This window comes from Erpetoichthys calabaricus, chromosome 17, assembly GCF_900747795.2.
Source record: "Erpetoichthys calabaricus chromosome 17, fErpCal1.3, whole genome shotgun sequence".
Classification (NCBI taxonomy): domain Eukaryota; kingdom Metazoa; phylum Chordata; class Cladistia; order Polypteriformes; family Polypteridae; genus Erpetoichthys; species Erpetoichthys calabaricus.
This window is the reverse complement of record NC_041410.2, coordinates 17,190,425-17,213,420: the sequence shown is the minus strand read 5'-3', so window position 1 is coordinate 17,213,420 and position 22,996 is coordinate 17,190,425. Positions and strand designations below refer to the sequence as shown.

At 42.4% G+C, this 22,996-nt stretch overlaps 1 protein-coding gene across 5 annotated transcripts in view; it reads right to left on the bottom strand.

Annotated features, from left to right (window-relative positions):
• Positions 1–22,996, bottom strand: part of LOC114645223 (protein unc-13 homolog C-like) — a 742,812-nt gene that overhangs the window by 451,729 nt on the left and 268,087 nt on the right. The gene's annotated exons all lie outside the window — the stretch shown is intronic.

Genomic DNA, 22,996 nt, shown 5'->3' with positions numbered 1-22,996 from the left:
GAAGGTTGGAAGGAGATGAGACGTGCTCTTCTCAGAGAGACACTTTCACGTCTAGCAAGACGAGTCTTTGTGTCAAGAGATTTAACCACGCCCGGGGCCGGAAATAAAAGACAAGGAGTAGATGACAAAGTAGAACGTCGTAAAGAATTCAAAAATGTTGGTGCGATACACATGCAGAGCAGGTTAGAGATAATGGAACTACGAAAATTTGAAAGTCTCAAAAAAATGATGGTACAGATCACATTAGTGCAAACAAATAGAAATTATTACTCAGTGAAATAACGGAACAGCAAAATGAGATTGAATATATTGTTCGGAATTAAACTTTAAGTCAGAGACTTGTAGATTATCTAATTCGTGTTGCCATCAGGGAAAAGTAGTGTTTCTGCCCAATGAAGAGACGTATCCGCGAGAACTAAAAGATTTGTTGTTTGGTGAAAGTGAAATCCCGCGAGATACAGATCACATGGCACGCAGCTGATCGAGCAAAGAGGAAGAAAAAAAAAAAAACTATTTGTTTCCTATTGTGTCACCGTTTAAGAGGGGGTTTCGGAGGAGCGACCGTATCTCCTTGGGGTGCATTCAGCCCCCCTCTCCACAACGCAAGCGTCAGAGACGCGAAGTGGCTGACATGTAGTGCAGGCCGGTTTTTGGCGAGCGAAGTGAGGAGGGAAGCAAAGCCCCCTAGTATTCAATATGTATGAGAAGAATACAATAATTTGTGTGTTAAACCAGACTGTCTTTGTTTACTATTGTACATTAAATGAAGATCAGGCCATATTTTAAGACAAAATGCATAAAGGGCTCACTTATTTTTTACTTGTCACTGTGGTTATATTCACTAGTCATCCCAAGAATAGCAACGTGTTGCACACTGACTACCGCATACAAGCGAGAATTCCACTTTATTCTGTACATGGGACGATAAGATATTTACACACCTATAAACAATGAAGCTACCTATGAAATAATAATTTCTACTACATTCCAAAGGCATGCCTATTGGTTTAATAGGCGAGTGTCAATTAGCCCCATGTGTGTAAAAGAATCCAGCAATCTAAACTCAAAGCTCACTCCTGGTCATGGTCTTGCATTGAGTTTATTTGTTCTTCCCATGTCTGTGCGGGCTTTCCTCCAGGTGCCTCAGTTTTCCACTCAAATACCTAAAGGCACGTGGGTTAGGTTCATTTTTAACTCTAAATTAGTCTCATATGTGGGTAGGTTTGTGCATGCATGAGTTTTTGAACTGGGGTCCCAAAAAAAGATGTGAGTTCATCTAGTAGTTAAAAGTCCTAACTGCAAAAGATTGTGGTGTGATTGCATGACATAACACTTGGCGTAGTCAGCAGGATTCACACTATGGAGAGGAGGCATATAATGGAGGTGCCATGCAAAAAGGTGGGGACTGAGAGAGAGAGAGAGAGAGAGAGAGAGAGAGAGAGAGAGAGACACATCAGCTGACATCCCTAGGAAGCTTTGCAGTGCATAGAGACAATCCCAGTGTGCATGAACACAGGAGCTCATACTGTAAAAGAGCTACCTCAGAGCGCCTTAGTAATACAGGCATTGCAGGTCCATGGCTGGCCTCTGGCAGTTACCACAGTGCAAACGTTCAAACTGAGATGGGTGATGGTGTGATTCCACAACAAAGCATTTTAGGACCAGATGGAATAGCCCTCTGTTTGATGTACCCTTGGGGAATCACACTGAGTGACCTCAGACAGCAGTACTTTTATACTTTTGAACTGTTTTAATGTTTGTGTTTTTTTGGGTCCATTCACATATAATGCGAAATGCACCTACTGCAATAGTCATGTCGGTCTGTCTGCCCACAATTAAACTCATAGTGGATCAATTTTGTTGAAATTTGGTTCACTTATTTTTCAGGGAAATTTGCCGGGACAGTCTTTTAGTGAGATAACTCGACTACTGCATATTGTATATGTTCTTGAAATTTCTGAATTTCTCATTGAAAATCATTGACAGATTTGCAAACTCGTCTGTCTTACAACAGTGAGATGTTCTCCGCAACTTCATCAGAAAATGATTTTACTGGGTCTATTTTATCTTGAGAGGGGATACTTCATCATGCATATTTTTGGATAGGGTGGTCCAGATCTAAGTATGCAACTTTTAATGCAATGCCATGCAATAATTGCATAGTTATATCTGGACCACCCTGTATATATGTATATATATATATATATATATATATATATATATACACAGTGTATATATGTTCTTTTAGTTGTTTAACGTCGCTTCCTGGCTGTAAAGCATTGTAACATCTGCAGTCGGGCTGCTGAAACAAGTACACCTCGGGATTGGTCGGGGTCAAATGTAGGCGGGGTTAAATGGCAGAGTGTACAAATACAAGAAAGGTTTGACTTTAAATGTGTTTTTATCTATTCAATTCACTATTAATGCTATTTTTTTCTTTATTCAATGCAGTAGTAATGATATTTTTGTATTTATCCATCACGAGTACAGCGGTTCCCAAACATTTTCTAACCACGATGCACTTAATGTTTCAAGATTTTCTAATGGCGCCCCAAGTTAAAGCATAGTATAGTTTATGGTTCTATAATGCATACCTGACAGTTGCAGTGCTAGTGGGTGGCTTGGGGTGACTAGTTAGAAAAAATTAAACATGAACTATCACAAATGTTAACAATAGTTTTTAATCAGTTCTTGTTTGAATGACTGGTTTCTAAATGCCGTTTTAGCGTACTTGGAAGCAAGCACTCTGAAGCCAAAATCTTCAAACACACTACACACAATGGTCTTTCTTCACCGTTAACATTTGTTGATATAAAGCTAAAATCCATAGAATCGTTGTGATATTTACGATATTTCCACTTCTTCACATACCCGCCACTCAATTGTGGTGCATCCTCTTCATTTTCAGTCCTAGTGTGCTTATTACAGTTCAATAAAAACTTGTCCATTTTTAGGAGGATTGAGAACAACAACTATTTTGATCACATCATCATATGGAATGGGTTCGATCTTCAATAAATAAGAACATTGTACTCGTATATTAATCGCTGTGTCTAACACCAATCAGAAAACACAAATTTCAACCATGTGACTTCTTTTACGCACGTTGATTGGCCCCGACTAGTTCATACATCATGAATGGAACGAGGCTATTATATTCACGTGATTCATACGCATCTATGCTTGTTGCCTGATGTCTGCATGAGTTCATTCAGGTCTGTTCTCAAAACGGTACTGTTTGGTCTCGTCAGTGGCGCATCCTTTATTATAAATAAACTGATCAAAGCACCAGAGAAACGATTAGCTTAGAAAAAGGGTTGGATATTGTTATTACAACGGTAGTTTTTATTATCTACTCTCTATATATAAAATCCTAAGCCTAAAAGTGCAAAGATTTTGTGCAACGATTTTATGTGACGTTTTTATGTCACGCTTTACATCAGGCTTCTTTTAAGACCTACATATATATGTTAGGTATCATCCATCCATCCATCCATTTTCCAACCTGCTGAATCCGAACACAGGGTCACGGGGGTCCACTGGAGCCAATCCCAGCCAACACAGGGCGCAAGGCAGGAACCAATCTCGGGCAGGGTGCCAACTCACCGCAGGACACACATAAACACACCAACACACCAGGGCCAATTTAGAATCGCCAATCCACCTAACCGGCATGTCTTTGGACTGTGGGAGGAAACCCACGCAGACACGGGGAGAACATGCAAACTCCACGCAGGGAGGACCCGGGACTTAGGTATCATTCTTTTCAGAATTTATCAACCTTTAATGTGATGTTGTTAGATTCTTATTCCGTTTTTAAATTACAAACTAAAACATCAAGAAAGTCGTGTTTATTATTTTTGATTGTTCCTGTGAAAGAAAGTTTACTCAAACTATTAAAAAAAATGATCTATTCATAACACCAATGTTTGTATTTAGGTGACGTAGTTAGCTGAAGGATCGAGTTACGATGACCCATTGCATACCACTTTAGTTTTCACCTGATTTTTCCTGTTATTTAAATGAGTCATTTGTAATAAAGTTTTTTTATCTATAAGAATGTCAGTTAAAATGAATGGATCATTTATTTAGTCTCATAAATATTCATCGAGCATAGTGGACTTCAGTTTAACGGGAATACTCTAATCAATAAGAGAGTAAATATTTTATTCTCATTTCATGATTTTTACTCCGTTAAATAATAATTAATTCTTTTACATATTTATAGAATTTCGCGATTTTGACTCCAGTAAATAATAATTTTTCTTTTCTACATTTACATATTTTACTAATATTCTCACCGTAACTGGGGGTTGGGCGCCGAAGATGCCTGGGGGACTTGCCCCCCTAGTTTCTATATATTTTCAATTATTTTTGGATTTCTTACAGTTGCAAAAGATGTCTAATATTGGAATATTTCACGGTGCTCCTGTAGGCCCAGTCTGGGAACCGCTGCCATAGAAGGTAAGTACTGCGTCATACTGTTCCCGAACGTCTCGTTACACCCTAGCAGTCTGTTTCTTCCTCCACCTCATCCCACACTCATATTTTGCATGAACGACAGGAACAACAGTTCACATGATTTGTCGTGATAGAAAGAAAAATGAAAAGTAACTTATGTACTAATGTATGAAAGATGGCTCAGCAACGCAATATGCCACAGCGACTAAATGTGTACTTGGCCTTATCTAAGGATTAGATGCTGCATTACCTAAAGATTAAAAAGATTTGACGTTTCTCTGAAACTGTAATTTATTGGCAATGTGCCACAATGATCTGCAAGTCGATCATGTTTGGATGTAGCCAACAGGTTTAGCTTAAGACTTCAGTATCTATTCAGATATCTATCAGACGGTTGTGGCGAGCGCCCTCTTCTATGCGGTGGTGTGCTGGGGAGGCAGCATTAAGAAGAAGGATGCCTCACGCCTGGACAAACTGGTGAGGAAGGCAGGCTCTATTGTCAGCATGGAGCTGGACAGTTTAACATCTGTGGCACGCGACGGGCGCTCAGCAGGCTCCTATCAATTACGGAGAATCCACTGCATCCACTAAACAGGATCATCTCCAGACAGAAGAGCAGCTTCAGCGACAGACTGCTGTCACCGTCCTGCTCCACTGACAGACTGAGGAGATCGTTCCTCCCCCAAACTATGCGACTCTTCAGTTCCACCCGGGGGGGTAAACATTAACATTTAACATTATACAAAGTTATTTTCTGTTTTTCACCTGCATTATTATCAATCTTTAATTTAATATTGTTTATTGTATCAGTATGCTGCTGCTGGACAATGTGAATTTCCCATTGGGTTTAATAAAGTATCTATCTATCTATCTAGAATTGCTACCCGGGTCAAAGGAATGTGCCACCAGAGGGTGCTGCGGGGATTGGGGATCCCTACTAAAGTGCTTCTGGGCCGTGATTATGGGATGCCAGATGTACTCCCGGGGTTCACATAAAAGATGTTGTCATCTGCTTCAGCTTCAGAAGACAGAGTTGGGAGGAGGTGGACAAAGCTTGAAGAGGGGAGTGGAGAATGTAGTGAGAAAGAGAGAGAGAGAGATATTGGAGGAAGAAGAAGATGATAGCAGAGACAAAGAGTTGCTGGATGCTTAACTTATGCTTTGTAACAGTGGTTTTGTTGTGGAAAACACTTTCCAGGGAAGAGTTTCCCACGTAAGAGAATAAAATCCTCTTATTTAGTGCAGAACTTGTGTCTGAGCCTGTGTGTCAGGTGTTTGGTGAGCTGGAGCGCCCACCCCGCCAAAGGTGGCCACATGCATTGCAAGATTAACACTGTTTTTACGAATCACATACCAAATGACAAACGTTAAGGTCTATGCTGATCACTTTGATTTCAATCCATCTTAGATGGGTAGCCCAGTTATTTTTTCATTAAATGAACAAAAGGTGTACTTCCTTTACTTTCAGGGCTCACAGCTCCAGAGACCTGGGTACGTATGTCACCCCGGTCACTGCTCATACAGAGTTCTCCTCGTGCCTGTGTGGAGTTTTCTTCTATTTATCCAGTTTCCCTGCCACATTCCTCAGAATTGTGTGTTAGGCTAAAGGACACCTTGAAATTGGAGAGCCTTAGTGAGTGCAAATGTGTGCATGAATGTACCCTGTGATAGCCTGGCATGCCATCTAAGGCTGGGTCCCACCATGCTGCCAGGATAACCAGCAGCACCCTGCAACTCAAAACTGAATTAGCAGCTCAGGAAATGGACAGATGATTGAAAGCATTAAAGTAGGATTTTTTTTTTTTTATTTGAATTTTTACGACAGGAGGAGAACAGTTTGGATTTATGCCAGGAAAAGGTATAACAGATGTGATTTTCACCTTGAGACAGAAAGGTATACAGAGAAACAGAAAGGACTCCATCCATCCATTATCCAACCCGCTATATCCTAACTACAGGGTCACGGGGGTCTGCTGGAGCCAATCCCAGCCAACATGGAGCGCAACGCAGGAGACAAACCCCGGGCATTTTGTCACAGCCCTCCCTAACAGAATTAGAAGTAATTCTGGTCCCAGCCCTGAGTTGGCTGGATGAAACGAGGCAATCACACACACACACACACACACACGTGAGCATGCACGCACACACATACACACACGTGCGTACGCACATCCACACGCATGCGCGCATACATACACACACACATACAGTACGTGCGTACGCACACACACACACATACACACACGTGCGGATACACTCACACACACACACACACACATGTGCACGCACACACACACGCACACTCACACACTCACACACGGGATGTTTAGGGTGGCCATTGAGCTCACACCAGCACATCTCTGGCACGTGTCAGGACACCCCAGTACTCTGATTCAGCCCACACAGACAGACTCGGGGCTCAAAAATGGAGCACCCTGACACAATCCCTGTGGGCAGAGGGGTCATTTAGATAAGCCATGAATTCGACTTTAGATTTATTCAACAGAAAAACCAGAATTGAGGCACACTGTGGACACGACTCGCCTGTATTGTCATCCATGAAGGAGCACATTGGCTCCGCCACATCAATGACAGCCACATCATTGTATCATGTCAACTGTCACATCATTTGAGAAGTGTGTTTATTTACACAAAAAAAAATGATGTATTGTCCTAATTAAGTTTTATTTTTTCAAGAGAAAGATAAAATTAAAACAAAACTTTTATTCACTGCTAACGGCAGATTGTTAACAACACCCAGGAACACAATAAACATCAGAAAGTTGCTGTTGCTCATAGTGTTATTAATTAAAAAGCAGGAGATGGAACTAAAAACTAACGAGATGAGTCACAGTCCAAACTGGAGGATTTTGTCTTATGGTCTTGTGTGTGCAACTCAACACCAGCAAGATGAAAGAGCTGTTGGTAGTCTTCAGATATGTCAAGAAGCCTGCGAGTGGGGCAGAGAGCATTCAGGGGGAGGATGTGGACGTGGTGCCGAGCTACAAGGACCTGGGGGTTCACATAAACAGCAGACTGGACTGGTCTGATATGACAATGGTGCTGCACAAGAAGGGCCAGAGCAGACTTTGTGAGGAGACTCCAGTCTTTGGAAGTGTGCAGCAAGCTGCTGGAAATGTTCTACCAGTCCATAGTAGCCAGTGTGGTGCTCTACTCTGTGGTCTCCCGTTGAAACAACTTGAGCTGAAAAGAAGCTCAATGCCTGAACAGACATATCAGGAAAGCCAGCACCATTACAGGGTGAACAATAGACACACTCCTCATGGAAGATGTTGTGGTGTGGTGGACAGCCAGGGTCCTTACCTGGCCAGGACGTCTGTTTTATGAACAGACCAGGGTAGAGGATATGCACAGTATGTATTATCTTCCCCTGGAGCGCTAGATGGTAGCTTCCCTGGGTTGCAGCGATGCTCGGATTCCCACAGGGCTTCATGGGAGTTGGAGTTCGGTACAGCCCTGTTGGATTCCATAGGTGCCACCAGGGGGTGCTGCAGGGACTGTAGAGCCCTACTTTGTCCAGCTTCTGCCTCCCCCAGAAGTGCATCAAGACCACACTAACGGGCCTCCGGATAAAAAGGAGCCCACTGCCACTGCTCCAGGAGCCAGAGTCGGGAGGAAGGTGACAAAGCTTGCTGGAGGAAGAAGAGTAAAGGTGGAGAGAAGAAGAGCAGAAAAGAAAGACAGCGAGAGAGAAAGAAGAAGAAAGAGGGAGAAGGCATTGCTGTGTGCTTTTTTTATCCCTGAGTTTTGTAACAGTGCTGTGGGAAACGACAGGGAAGAGCTTCCCACAGCGGGATAAAGCCAGTGCTATGCTTGTGAACATGGGTCTGCGTCTGTCTGTGTCGGGTTTGAGGAGCCGGTGCGCCCCCTGCAGGCCACAGTGGGGGAAAAAAAAAGAGTTTGGAGGCCAAATTCAGAAAAGTCCCCTCCAGGAGCCTCTTAGCCTCAGGCTCATTCCACTACGGTGTGCTAAGGAGCGCCTCTCGGGGTCTTTTCTGCCCACTGCTACCAGGCGATTGAATGCTTACACCTGATGTACTTGTTAATTTTATTTTTATTGATTGATGGATTGATTGGCTCTGTTTTTCTGCGCTGCAAGTCTGTATCCTTATATTTTTTTTTTATATTTTTGCAGCTGTATGCATTTGAAATCACCCTCGGGAATAATAAAATTTATTTAATCTAAATCTACTTCAGGGCAAACTAGTCAGGTCCTCCCTTGGCCTTTTTGTGAATTTTGTGAACTACACCAGGCCTCAATCTCACAGCACCATTACTCCCATCAGTGCTAAGACACATGAGGTGGGCTGTGCCCTGTGCCCCCCCCCCAAAAAGAGCTTTTCTCAACCTGAGCATTGCCAGTGTTATTCCCTACACCTAAGTGTCACCACATGGAGGAATATGGGACACCGATGGCCTTTTCCGTTAACACTACCTCCTTTTCTCAAAGCTTTCATCGTCAAAGCACAAACTCAGCTACAATTAAAGAAGCCCCTTCCTCCTCACTGAATCCGTCTGCCATGAAACCAGCGCTGCTAGGAATGCTTAACATGTCCCAAATCCTAATAATCCGCAAACAGATGTTTCTATTAGTGAAGAGCGGTGTGGTAAACATTTCACATCAACCACTAGCACGAGACAAAAGCTGTGACCCATCTGCGACCGACTCCTAGGAGAGGGGGCCGCCAACTGCGCGGTAACAAGGAGACGCTCAGAAAAGCAGAAGGAATGGCGAATCCTTTCATCCTTGCTCTTAGCTAAAAGCAAATCAAGGGCATTCTAAATGGTTTCCTGTTCAGGAGTTACTTTTGCTTTGTTAAACAGACAATACAACTGCGTGGCACGTTATTATTTATAGCAACCTGGTATGTAGGCTACAGACACAAGAATCCCATATTTGGGGGTGGTGGTTGGGGTCTGGATATCCGATGTGCTTTAAACGCATCAGGCTTGCCTCATCATTATGGAGTACAAGATTTTATTTTCTAGACAATTTTAGCGCCAGGGGATCGTTGAATCATATGGTGTAGCCTCCAAGGTAAGAAAAACAGAACATGCCAGAGGATTCAAAATGCATTGGCACATCCGGTGTTCAGGCCAGCCGAGATGGGCACGTGTCACTCCTCTTTTCAGGTCACTCCATTGTCCTCCAGAAGCAGCGCACGTTATGTTCAAATCCTTGATGCTTATGGAGGTGAGGCTTCTTCTCGACCTCTCAGGTCTGTTGATGAATGGAGTCTGCTGATGCCACCTCTGCATGGCATCAAACTTCAGTCCTGGCCGCTCACTTCCATTCAAACCACCGGCACCCTCAACGCGTTTAAGAAGAGTCGGAAGGTTCTCTGGTGTGGTGGACTTCTGTCCAGCTGGTTTTAGTAACCCGGGACGTGCAACTCGCTTGAATTTTGTTCTGGGCTCTTCAGCTTGAAGTGATTAATTTTGTCACCTTGCCCTGTCACACTTGTTCCCAAACAGTCCCCCAGGCTTCTTTTGTAAGTCACTTTGGACAGAAGTGTCTGCTAAGCAAATTATTGTTTACGTAAAGAGTGCACTATGGGTCGATCACCACCAGATACTGCAGTATGGAGAAGGCACTCTTGTCACTTATAGTGACCCTACTATCTCAAACACGGCCAAGTAAACAAAAATATTTACAAAAGGAAGGAGTAAAGAAAGACAGAGAAGGTGCACCAAGCACCAACGAAACACCAAACTCCCCCTGTTTATGGAGTAGAGTGGTCTGCCCAGTATTCTTATCTTGCCTTTCTCTCTTTTCCTGTAACCTGCCATTCAATTCTCGACTTCTCTCGACTGGCATCCACCCAAATCTAAGAATCACTTCTGGGATTCTGCCCTACATGGTCAGCAAGCAAGAACTAAACCTATGGGACCCAACCATGACCAGCCTTCCATTGCCATTTAAATGCACACATCACCACCCGCCATCCTCTTCAAATGGAGACAGCATGGACCCTGGTGCTGCCCTCTGTCAGCCAGGTGGTATTTCACCCACTCTAAGTCTCTGCCAGGCTGCTTCCTTGGTAGCTTCTTGGGAATGGCAGTAAGTGCAGCCTCCTAAGATCACAATTCTCAATGGCCTTCCTGAGTGCCCCCTGCAGTTTACAGGCCATGCCTTTCAATCCATACTGACCAGACAACACGTGTCGGTACCTTTGTTCACCAGGGACCTTGGGCCATCCTTTCCTGTCTGTTAGCATTTTTTCCACTGAGCCACTCATGACAACACTCTCTAAGTTTCTATCTGAGTAATCCTTCCCTGATTTGGAAATTGAAGGCTTAGGTAGAGGCAACCTGTCGATATTTGTGTGATATCCAAAACCTTCAAGCAGGGAAGAATGAGAAATGTTCTAAATGGTATCTGTGTTGCCATGAAAAATGCCATATGCCTTTTTTTTTCCACAAAGAACCCATAATGGTCATCACATACAGCCAGAGTGCGGTTAAGATGAAGAAATGCCTTTCTGACATGCAGAATGTTAAATACAAATACAACGTGATCTGCTAGATGCTGCCAGCAGATGATTAAATATTCATTTCCCAGGAGTCCAGGGGATGCTCGGGCAAATAAAAATTAAATGGAGAAAGACGGAGGGGGAAGGGAAGTTCTGCTGGATACCGGCAGCTAACCCAGTTTAGAGAGGTGCTCCGTCTGGCAGGGCCGTGTGCTTCTCGATCCATCAGCTGAGAGCCTGGGGTGGCGCCGGGTAGTCTACAGTAGGTGCTGCCCAGAGTAGGAAACACAAGGGGGCCAGCCGGGACGACTGCATCAGTAAGTGATAGGGACGTCGCTCAACCCCATGGGCCGATGACATATTCAAGATTTCGGGACGGAAAACAGTCAAAGAAAGTTCTGACAGATTCAGTGGATATCTGAGACCGAAGGAGAAACAAACTGACGGAGTGCCTGATAAATATGGAAAACGAGGGGGAAAAATGTGAAATGTGAAATTCAAACTCTTGCATTTAATCATGGAAGAAAGTCACTTCCTTTGTGTGTGAATGCCATGTTTAGGCTCATCAGGATGGGGCACTTTTGAGATGCATTTAAAAGACCTCAAAATAAAAAGAACTTGACTATGTTAAGGCATAAAGGGGATCCCACATAATGAAAGTGTATGACAGAAAGACAGAGAAACAGAAAGAGAGACAGATAGATAGTGTCACACACGTGTGCATGGGAGGCAGCTAAAGGGCTTGACTGACGGCAGTTCTGAGACATGCCGGGAGGTGGCAGAGTGCACTGACTCTTTTTCTCTCTTGCCTACAGACCATTCCCGGGAGATTCCACCTGGCTCTCGTGACATCATTTCCGGGACCGAGCCAATGGAAGGAGACCTTACTGTCTCCGGCCCCTCTGACGTCACGTCTGGGCCCAAACCAATGGAGAACGAACACGTCCCTGATCCTTATGACCTCACTTCCTTTCTTCCCCTTTAAAACCCTGCCCTTTGTCCTAATTCCTCAGTCTTGTTTTGGACTCAGTTCTGTGCACATCAGTGCTATCTGTGAATAAGAAAACGACTTTGCAGCCAGGATACCAGAATATACGGGTGGCTGCCCTAAACCTTTTTCTGTGTATGTCTCAGTTTTGTGACAATAGGCACTATATAATAGATAGATAGAGTGAAAGGCACTATATAATAGATAGATAGATATGAAAGGCACTATATAATAGATACAAAAGGCACTATATTATAGATAGATAGATAGATAGATAGATAGATAGATAGATAGATAGATAGATAGATAGATACGAAAGGCACTATATTATAGATAGATAGATATGAAAGGCACTATATTATAGATAGATGTATAGATAGGCACTATATGATAAATAGAGTGAAAGGCACTATAATAGATAGATAGATAGATAGATAGATAGATAGATAGATAGATAGATAGATAGATAGATAGATAGATAGATAGATAGATAGATAGATAGATAAAGGCCCTATATGATAGATAGATAGATAGATAGATAGATAGATAGATAGATAGATAGATAGATAGATAGATAGATAGATAGATAGATAGATAGATAGATAGATAGATAGATAGATAGATAGATAGATAGATGTGTGCAGAACAGCTGGTGAGTTGAAGGTTGTTTCCACTTTTGACTGGAGCTGAGTGACATCCCAAGTACCACAGTGACATCCCAATAAGCCATAGGCCTACTTCTTTAAGTTGATTACCCAGTGCGAAGAGTACACGCCAAGGAGGGCTACCTTTTGTTTTACATTTTTAGCCCTCAAACAATTTATGGGATGACCTCATTGGTACACCAAATTTTCTTGATCTGTGGTGCTATCAGTCCTGTACCTGGTCACTATACATATGTACAGTATATACTATACAGTATATATGTTGCATAGTTTACTGTCTAATAAGGCAGAGAGTAAGCGACACGTGTTTTGCCCTCATTTGGGCTCATCAGGTGTATTCACTCTACTGCTCCCCTCTCGGGGATCGAACGCCAAAGACGAAGCCCCTTTATGCTGCGCCACGGCGTGTGGTTCTTGTATTTGACAGCCTGTAGGTCCTGAGTAATTACATTCATTGCATTCATAGTCTGAGTCCCGACCTGAATTGTGTGGGTGGTTACGTCTGAGTTTCGATCCCCAAGAGGGGAGCAGTAGAGTGTGTACACCTGATGAGCCCAAATGAGGGCGAAACACGTGTCGCGTACGCTTTGCCTTATTAGACAGTAAACTACGCAACATTCCATGATCTGCTTCTCGCAACTGAAGAGGGCCCCGTGGCGGATGTTTGCCAAATGGCAGACCAACCACATGCGTTACCTGGTAGGTAACCATCCACACAATTCAGGTCGGGACTCAGGCTACGAATGCAATGAATATATGTTACATAGTTTACTGTCAAATAATGTTTGGGCTTATCAGGCGTACACACTCCACTGCATCCCCTCGCGGTGGACGAACCTCAGACGTCAGTGTCAGAGGCGAAGCCCCTTTATGTTGCGCCATGACGTGTGGTTCGTTTATTTGACAGCCTGGAGATCGGAGTAATTACATTCATAGCATTCATAGTCTGAATCACGATCTGACTGAGAGGGCGTGGTGGATGTTTGCCGACTTGCAGACCAACCACATGCGTTACCTGGTAGGTAACCACCCATACAATCAGATCGTGATTCAGACTACGAATGCTATGAATGAATATATATATACTGTATATATATATATATATATATATATATGAAGGCTGATTGAAAAGTAACAGACATGACGTTTTGCGTTCAGCGACGAGGCCGTGGTGTTTTTCACTTCACTACTTTCCACGCAGTTGTTTCTTCAGTTGTTCTTTCATTACCGCTCTTCCCAAGCTTAACGCAGAATAAGAACCTCTGCCACACTGTCACGGGAATGTCTTCTTCATCTGCCATGATGACGAATATGAGGCGTTTTCCATTCGCTGTGACAAAACGCTGAAGAATACTGCACTCCAACTGCAGGTTCACACACGTCGATGTCTGCTGTTCACAGACAGCTGCACGACATTCCCACGTCCACCTCCATGAAAGAGAAACAGGGACAGTCTCGTCACTTTTCAATCAGCCCTTGGTATTCTGTACGAATTTCATTGTATTGCATACAAATGCCTGCAAACCTGTGCTTGGACTTCTCTTCCCTTACGAATATCACAAGGGCCTAAATGTGAGGAGGAACACAAATGACAAAGGTGACATGTTAACTTGTGTGAATAACCCTTTAAGAAAAAGCACATCAAATGAGTGAGTGAAGGAGAGAGGGGTTTGTCCCCAACTTGGGGTCCCGCATCACACCCATGGCTCTCAGGGCCAGCTTAGGAGCCCCTCTTCTGGTTTAAAAATAGACAGGTGGCTTTAGTGGCAGATGGCTGCATCAACAGAGGGTCTGTGGCCATTTGGGTGAAGTCCAGACCCTGTATGGTCCTAGCTGGAGTATATGAGGCAAACTGAAACACTAAAACAGCTCAGCTGAATCATCTTTCACTGCAGATGACATCCGCGTGAGGAGAAATGAACACATCCGACTTGGAAGTGCAATTGCAACATTAGTTTAAAAAGGTTTTCTGCGCCGTACAAGTTTTATATGAGTAAGTTGTCGACTCCCATTTTGCTCAAGTGTCATGGAGCTTCTCCTTTTGTAGCCGTCTTGCTGTTTGCATTCTCTACCACAGCTCTGTGAGGGTCAATAAAAGTGCATGTGGATGGTGCAGGTAACAGTGGTCTCTCCCCCCGACCCCCATGCACTCGCACGGACAGAGTCAGCTTCAGTGCTTCTTGCCTTATGGATGTAACTGGGAGTCCCAGGAGGTGTCTGCTTACCATACCACAGGATGGGCATCCAAACAGGTCCTTAAATGTGCCAAATAGTCCGGAAAAATCCAGTGCAGAACCCTTAGGCCTGCAATGGTGACCATGTCATTCCTTACAGGACTGTGAGCTGACGATGGACGTCAGTTATATTATAGTGTAGTCGGTTCCTCGGGTGCATCAGAAGTACTCTGTGACTAACGATGTGCTTTTCTGTATACAAGATTTGTCATTTTTACCAATGCTGGTATCATTGGCAGGCAGTGTGGAACTGTGGTTAAGGCTTTGGACTTCAAATCCTGAGGTTGTGGGTTCAAATCCCACTACTGACACCTGTGTGACCCTGAGCAAGTCACGTGACCTGCCTGTGCGTCAATCAGAAAAGCAAAAGAAATGGAAGCAGTTGTATCTCAGATGTCCTAAGTCACCTTGAATAAAAGGCGCCAGCCAAACAGTCTTATATATAAACGTCTATGAGTGGAAGTGTGTCTGTGTGTGTATGTGTGTGTCTGTCTGTCCGTCTGTCTCTCTGTCTGTCCAGCCTGGAGGAGCGAGGCTACAGCATGAAGCTCAAAGAAATCGACTCTGTCGCCAAAGTGAACTCGCTGAGAAAAGAGAGAAACTCACTTAGCCGCTTATACACACGCGAGGTGAGCACATCGGCAAAACGAAACCTTTGAGGAGAGAGAAATTCACTTAGCCGCTGATAGAAAATGGAGGCGAGCACGTCTGTCTAGACGTCAGCTAAGACGTTCAGCCCAGAAACACAGGTTTATTTACTGTATCTAGACACACCGAGTGCTAGAGAGCTCCGTCCATACCTGTGTAATTAAACTTGTTAGAAAAGCTAATGAAATGAACTGTTTTATTACTAATTCGCTCGCACATTCTATGTGCTCATTGCATTAAACAAAGTGTGGGACTCAATTATGCATTTCTCCAAGTATTCCTCAAACACCTAAAGAAATCTGTTAGTCTGTTGAATGTTTTGGAGCTCATTTTATATCCATCTGTTTAAGGTTATTGGATAAAACTGTGGAACTTCATCTAGCGATATTATTGTGCTACTCCTATCTTTGTCTGGTTTAGGCTGATACTATATAGTGAAAACTAAAAACAAATCTCAGTATTATACCATATACAGTAGATATCTTTAAAGAACGCTCAATAACATAAAATGGAGAGACAACATATTTTATATAACACCTTTCAAATCTCTCAATGTATTTTTATTCAGTGCCTTTTATATCTGTGTCTTACATCATGCCATTCATGTCTATTAGAGAGACCCTTTCCCATCCATTTATCTTCCATCATGCGTTTCACAAACAGTCTATTATATAGTGCCATTCATGTCTATCTATCTATCATATAGTGCCTTTCACTCTATTATATAGTGCCTATCTATATATCTATTAGATAGTGCCTTTCACTCTATCTACAATATTTATCATATAGTGCCTATCTATATATCTATTAGATAGTGCCTTTCACTCTATCTACAATATTTATCATATAGTGCCTATCTATACATTTATCTATTATATAGTGCCTTTCATATCTATCTAATATAGTGCCTTTTAAAGCCATCTATCTGTTTTAAACAGTGCTGTTAACATCTGTCTATCATATAGTGCCATTTATATGTATCTAGCTATCTTATCTACCTATTTTATATAGTGCCTTTCACATCTATCTATCTTGTATAGCGCTGTTCAATATGTGTCTATTATATAGTGCCTTTCCTATCTATGTTATGTAGTGCTGTTTAACATACATCTATCTATTATGTAGTGCCTTATCTATCTATCTATCTATCTATCTATCTATTTATCTATCTATCTATCTATCTGTTATGTAGCACTGTTTAACATCCATCATATAGTGCCTTTTATATCTATTTATCCATCTATCTATATATTATATAGTGCCTTATCTATCTATCTATTTTATATAGTGCTGTTACATATCTGTCTATCATTTAAAGCCTTTTATATCTACACATCTATCTATCTTATCTATATTTTATTTACTTCCTTTTACATCTACATCATTTTATATAGTGATTGACTATGAATTTCTCCTTGGGATAAATAAAGTATCTATCTATCATATAGCACCTTTCATTATCTATCTATCTATCTATCTATCTATCTATCTATCTATCTATCTATCTATCTATCTATCTATCTATCTATCTATCTATCTATCTATCTATCTATCTATCTATCATATAGCACCTTTCATTATCTATCTATCTATCTATCTATCTATCTATCTATCTATCTATCTATCTATCTATCTATCTATCTATCTATCTATCTATTGTCTTCCACACCTATATGTCTTGTACAGTACATTTGTCTATTATATAGTGCCTTTCCTATCTAGCTATCTATCTTATATGATGGCCTTTACACTGTCTATCTATGTTATATAGTGCTATTTAATATCTGTCTATTATATAGTGCCTTCTATATCTATCCGTTTGTTGGTCCTATCTATATCATATACAGTGCATTTCACATCTGTTTATTTTATATGGTGATGTTCAGCATGCGCCTCTCATATAGTGCCTTTCCTTCCTATCTATCTATCTGTCTGTCTTTTCTAGTGCCTTTCACATGTATCTATTTGATATGGCCCGTCCAACATCAGTCTGTCATATGGCGGCTTTTCTCTCTCTCTCTGTCTGTCTACCTTTATATTCTGCCTTTCACATCTGTATCTTTTATATAGCGCCTTCTCTCTTAATCAGACTAGTGTGGTCACAGACTGCCAGCGGGGTCTGCTTTTCGAGGACACCGACGGCTGTACTAATGCGTTTATCTTTTTGCGTCTTGAGACAGGTCATGAATGTTGTGTCATCCACCTGTTATTCGCACAATTCTCACAAACCGAAAACGTGATATAATAAGGTGCAAAGACTGTCAAAAAGGAGACGTTTTCACTGTACGTTTATATCTGCATTATTTTAATATATCTGGTGAATGTTTCACTAAATTATGATAACACTGAAAAGTTACAAATAAAGAAGCATTTCCTCTGCGAAGCTATAAAACAGTGTAAATGACAGAATGCGTCAAAGAGCCCCCGGGTGGCTCTCGCCGGGTGACAGTCTGAGCTGATGACTGAGCAGCAGATGACGGCCTGGCCACAGAGTCGACAGCGCCATTAAATATACATTAGGGCTGATATCTGACCCCTGCTAGCATCCTGACCTTCAGGTGGTAGAGGAGCCTGTGTGCCCCTGGGACCCTACGAGTATGTAGTCAGGTGACTTGTCTCAGGACTGGGGACAGACGCATATCGATCCAGATAATGACTAAAAGAAAAATCAAAGGGGTCTTGTCAAAAAAGTGAAAACTAAGACTCACTCCTGCCATCTGGCAACTGCCTGATATCTGAGTAGCCAAAATGGCTCAGTTGGGTTCTGCTGAAATCAGCCACACGGTGCTCCCTGATGTGAGCTCATGAAGGAGAAGACAGACTGGGGGAAAGCTGCCATACCATTATGGCTGTCCAGAGATGACCCCACAGGTGAGGGTCTCAGGGAGGCCTGGAGACTCTCAAAACCTCCTGGCTGAGCGCTGACACTTTGGAAGTCACCTCAGCATACATCAGAGACACAGTGATGAAAGCATTGGCTTGCTTAAGAAAAAGTGTTGGCATTTGTTAGAGCTGGTGGGTACGATCGTCACAGTGAGGAGCGGCCTGGCCTGCCTGACCTTAGCCCAAGTGATCCGTTGCTGTTGAATGGTTGAGCTAGTCATGGATTATCAACAAACAATGCCACTTTGAACAATGGGATGTGCCAGCCTCACTAAGGTGGTGGAGACTGACAGGAGTGGAAAGGGGCCATCGTGAACCTGACGAGATATCTGCTTCAGGAAAGTCAGTGTCCACGGTTCATGGTGGGGTTGGTCAAAGCCAAAGTTGCAGGCAATGGGTAAGATCTAGCAGTTAATGCTGAAGGCATTGCGTGATAAGATGCCATAGTTATTATGATTATTCTGAACCGGATGGAAGGCAGACAGTGTCCCAGTACCTTGATGGACAACAGCCCTAAGAATCACAGTTCTTGGTAGGCCCCTGTTGTGTCTATAGCTGAGATTACAGCTGATGGTCAAGTACTAAACACAGGAGGTCTGCTGTGTCCACAGATCAGGTCTTATAAAAATTTCTGAGGGATTGTGGGAGTTTCCCAATCCTATCTTGTCTTGTAAACACGGAGACGGCTTGTGACCGCATACCCCAGGGATCTCTTTGGAGGCCCCCAAGTGTATTGAGCTGCTGATGCTTTACATTTGTCTGCTGTATCTGCCGTTTTGATATTTAGTCAAGAAAACAGCATGGAATAAACGATAAAATAAATGTGTGAAAAAGTGCAAAAGCAAAGTCAATCAATTATCAAACAAGACAACAGCTGGAGATCAGAAAATCAGATCTGCCCAATTTCGTTTGGTTCTACCATGACGGTCACTTTTATCTAACTGTATAAAACTAGCTGTGCGACCCGTCCAAGACAGACTGAAATCTAAATAACCAACATATACCTGAGCATTAATGCTTGTAGTGCACTATTTATTAAAATACATTTTCTAAGGAATGTAGTAATAAAATGCATTACTGTTGTCAATCCAACAGATGGTACATAAAAACATTTGTTGTAATAAAATGCAATAATACTGTACAGATTTTTGTGATACACTATTTGTTGTAATGATAAATGCAATACATATGTCTCTGTTTTATGCCATTTTATATGGGATTCATAAAATCAATATTAATGTTTGTGATACACCACCTGTTGGAATGACAAATGCAATGCATATCATTACTACAAATGTTTGTGATGCGCCATCTGTTGGAATAACAAATGCAATGCATATGGCTCTGTTGTATGTCATTTCATATGGGATTCATAAAAGTAAAATTAATGGTTTGGGATGCACCATTTGGTGAAATGATAAATGCAATGAATCTCATTACTACAAATGTTTGTCATGTGCCATCTGTTGGAATGACAAACGCAATGCAAATGTCTCTGCAGTATGTCACTTCATATGGCATTCATAAAAACAATACTAATGTTTGTGATGCACTATGTGTTGGAATGACAAATGCAATGGATTTTATTACTACAAATGTTTGTGACATGCAATCTTTTGAAATAAAAGAGAAATAGCAACCAGACAGACACACAGAAACACAGACACTCACTTTTTTTATTAAGGTGGATGCTAAGGTCTGTCCATCTGATTACTTGAAAACTACTGGGGCTAGAACCTTGATCTTGGTTTTAGTCGAAAGCTTATGACCTGATACATACCGATATTCCACAAAATTTCAGGAGATAGCAAACTCTGTAAACTGACCTGCACTCATGTGTTTCTTAGGGCAAAGTAATAGGTAAACTGATAGAGAAGGTAACATGGCTGAAAGAAAAAGAAGAGCAGCAACATCTGCTGAGCATGAAGCAAATTGCAGAACCTACAAGAAAAAAGAGAATGATGGCTGCGGCACCCACTGCACATTAAGCGTGGCAACCTGCTGGCACTCACAAACTACTGCAGCTGCAATCTTGGTCTTGGTCTTCACGCAAAGCTTATGACCCCATACATTTTGGAAAGTAAAAAATAGTTAAGGTCGTGGCAATCTCAGAAATGTAAATCCATCCATCCATCCATCCATTTTCCAACCCGCTGAATCTGAACACAGGGTCACGGGGGTCTGCTGGAGCCAATCCCAGCCAACACAGGGCACAAGGCAGGAACCAATCCCGGGCAGGGTGCCAACCCACCGCAGCAGAAATGTAAAGGAATTGAAAAAGTGACATGGCAGAAAGAAAAGCAGTGCCACCTGTTGAGCTCCTTACTGGTGGCTAGAAACGTCTGTAGTAAAAAAAAAAGCTTGATACTCATATGCCCCTCTGTTCATAAGGACACAACAGTAAATATCTTCTAAATGTAATCAAGTGTAATTATTGTGGTCATTGGCCGTCAACTGAGACAAAGAGCTCTGTGACAGGAAGAAGGAAAATGAAGAGCAGTTGCATCTGCTGAGCATCAACGGAACATAATGGAGGGTGCTTAATACAGAACAGAGAATGCAAGAATGAGAACGAGAGAGACAGCTGCTGTGCGGCTTTTAAATGTGCAGATCACACAAAATGGCAGCAGGAGCAAGCCAGCAGCTGATTGAGCAAAGAGGAGGTAAAAAAAAAACTATTTGTTTCCCATTGTATCACCGTTTAAGAGGGGATTTCGGAGGAGCAGCCGCATCTCCTTGGGGTGCGTTCAGGCCCCCTCTTCACAACGCGAGTGGCAGAGACGCAAAGTGGCTGGCGCGTACATTTACAGATTATACTAATATTCCTGCCGCATCTGGGGGTTAGGCGCTGGGGGGCTTGCCCCCCTAGTTTATTTTTATTTATCTCTGATGCACACCTGTGTTAGGTTAATTAGTTCTGTTTTAGACTCCAGTCTGTAAAGATGTGATTATTTTGCCTGCTTTTTTGACAGTTTGTTCAAGTATACAGGGTGGCCGTCCTCAACCCTTCTTGGTGACTCTCTTGTCCTTATTACAAGCCACTACATGAACCACCTTCATTTCATCATTCATTGATCGGAGGTCCGCATGTTCCCTACGTATAACAAGCTCTAAATTCTCAAAGTCCCTTAATACAACTCAGCTCAGTTTTTGGGCTGCCAAAGGCAATCCTTAACAGCTTCGGATGCAAGTGACCGACTAACCATGGACACTGTCAGTCCCACACAAGGTTCACAGTGCCCTGACCCCTACAATACCAGTTTATAATGGTCAGTGAGTACTAATATGGAAGGAGAAATGGAGCAGTCAGGAGAACATAATCAGTAGTACATCTCAGCAGAAGAACAGGAGTTGGACCCTGCACGCTGCGCATGAGAAACAGGGACTCCACTAACCACTGTAACACCGGACCGCCCGGACACCAACCAGCACATAGAACAAAAACAGGATGAGATAAGTGGATATTTGACTTTTAAAGTAAAAAACATAAAACATGACTTCTTTAAGCATAACAGTATTACTGCAGGTTAATGAAATGGCTGATTTCTAGGAAAATAAAGCATTTCCTTCTCAAAGCCTAGAGAAGATGAATTGATTTTCACTGCACCACACAGACACAGTGACATCAAGTTTTGATTGTTCTGCAGATAAATGGTGAATGGAGGTCCCATCAGCTTTGATTTGTGCACCATAAACATAAAAAGAGAGAGAGAGAGAGAGAGATGCCGTTCAGTTGTACTGAAACGTGAAACGCAATTCACAGACGACACATCAAGGAAAGCTTGACGCGGTCCGGACAAGCCAATAAAAATCTTCACATATTACTTGATATTTTAAAAGAATGTCTCTCTTTATAAATACGTCTTTACTAATGAAGAGATTTTTATCTTTAGGCGCGTTCGCTTACAATGTGAAAAGCAGCCACGGCGATAGTCATGTCTGTCCAGCGGCACGAAAAAGTCGTCTCTCCCAGTGGACTGATTTTGTTGAAATTAGAGGAAGTTTGTCAAAAAAGTTTCAATTTGGATCGAGGGATCTCGAATAGAGCATAGTTCTGAAATTAAACCCTTAAACTGCCACATACTTGGAGGGTGGGGAGGGGGATAATGCACCCCCCCCCCCCCCCCCCGATTGCCAAATATTTTTTTGCTGCACATTTTAAGGATAGATAGATAGATAGATAGATAGATAGATAGATAGATAGATAGATAGATAGATAGATAGATAGATAGATAGATAGATACTTTATTAATCCCAATGGGAAATTCACAAATGTCACAATTTACCAAGAAAAAGTGAAATTTTAATTTTGTTCATGTAAAGAGCATCACAATTACTGCAACACTGATCATTTTACACACTGCCAATGAACTGTAAAACTATTAAAAAACTATCGGAACAATCTACTATTATATGTACAAGGTGCAACTGACGCCATTGGTGAAATTCAGTAAATCAACTGTGCTTGAACTGGCTGCACACAAGCACACAGATGCCAAGGCTGATGCTGGCAGGCTAGTCTAAAATCCCAGGGACAGTGATGCTGATTGGCTAGGGGGCGACAGTGGTCATGAGCTGGCTGCTCAATGAATGTACGGCACGGACTGATCAGCTCCGGCGTGC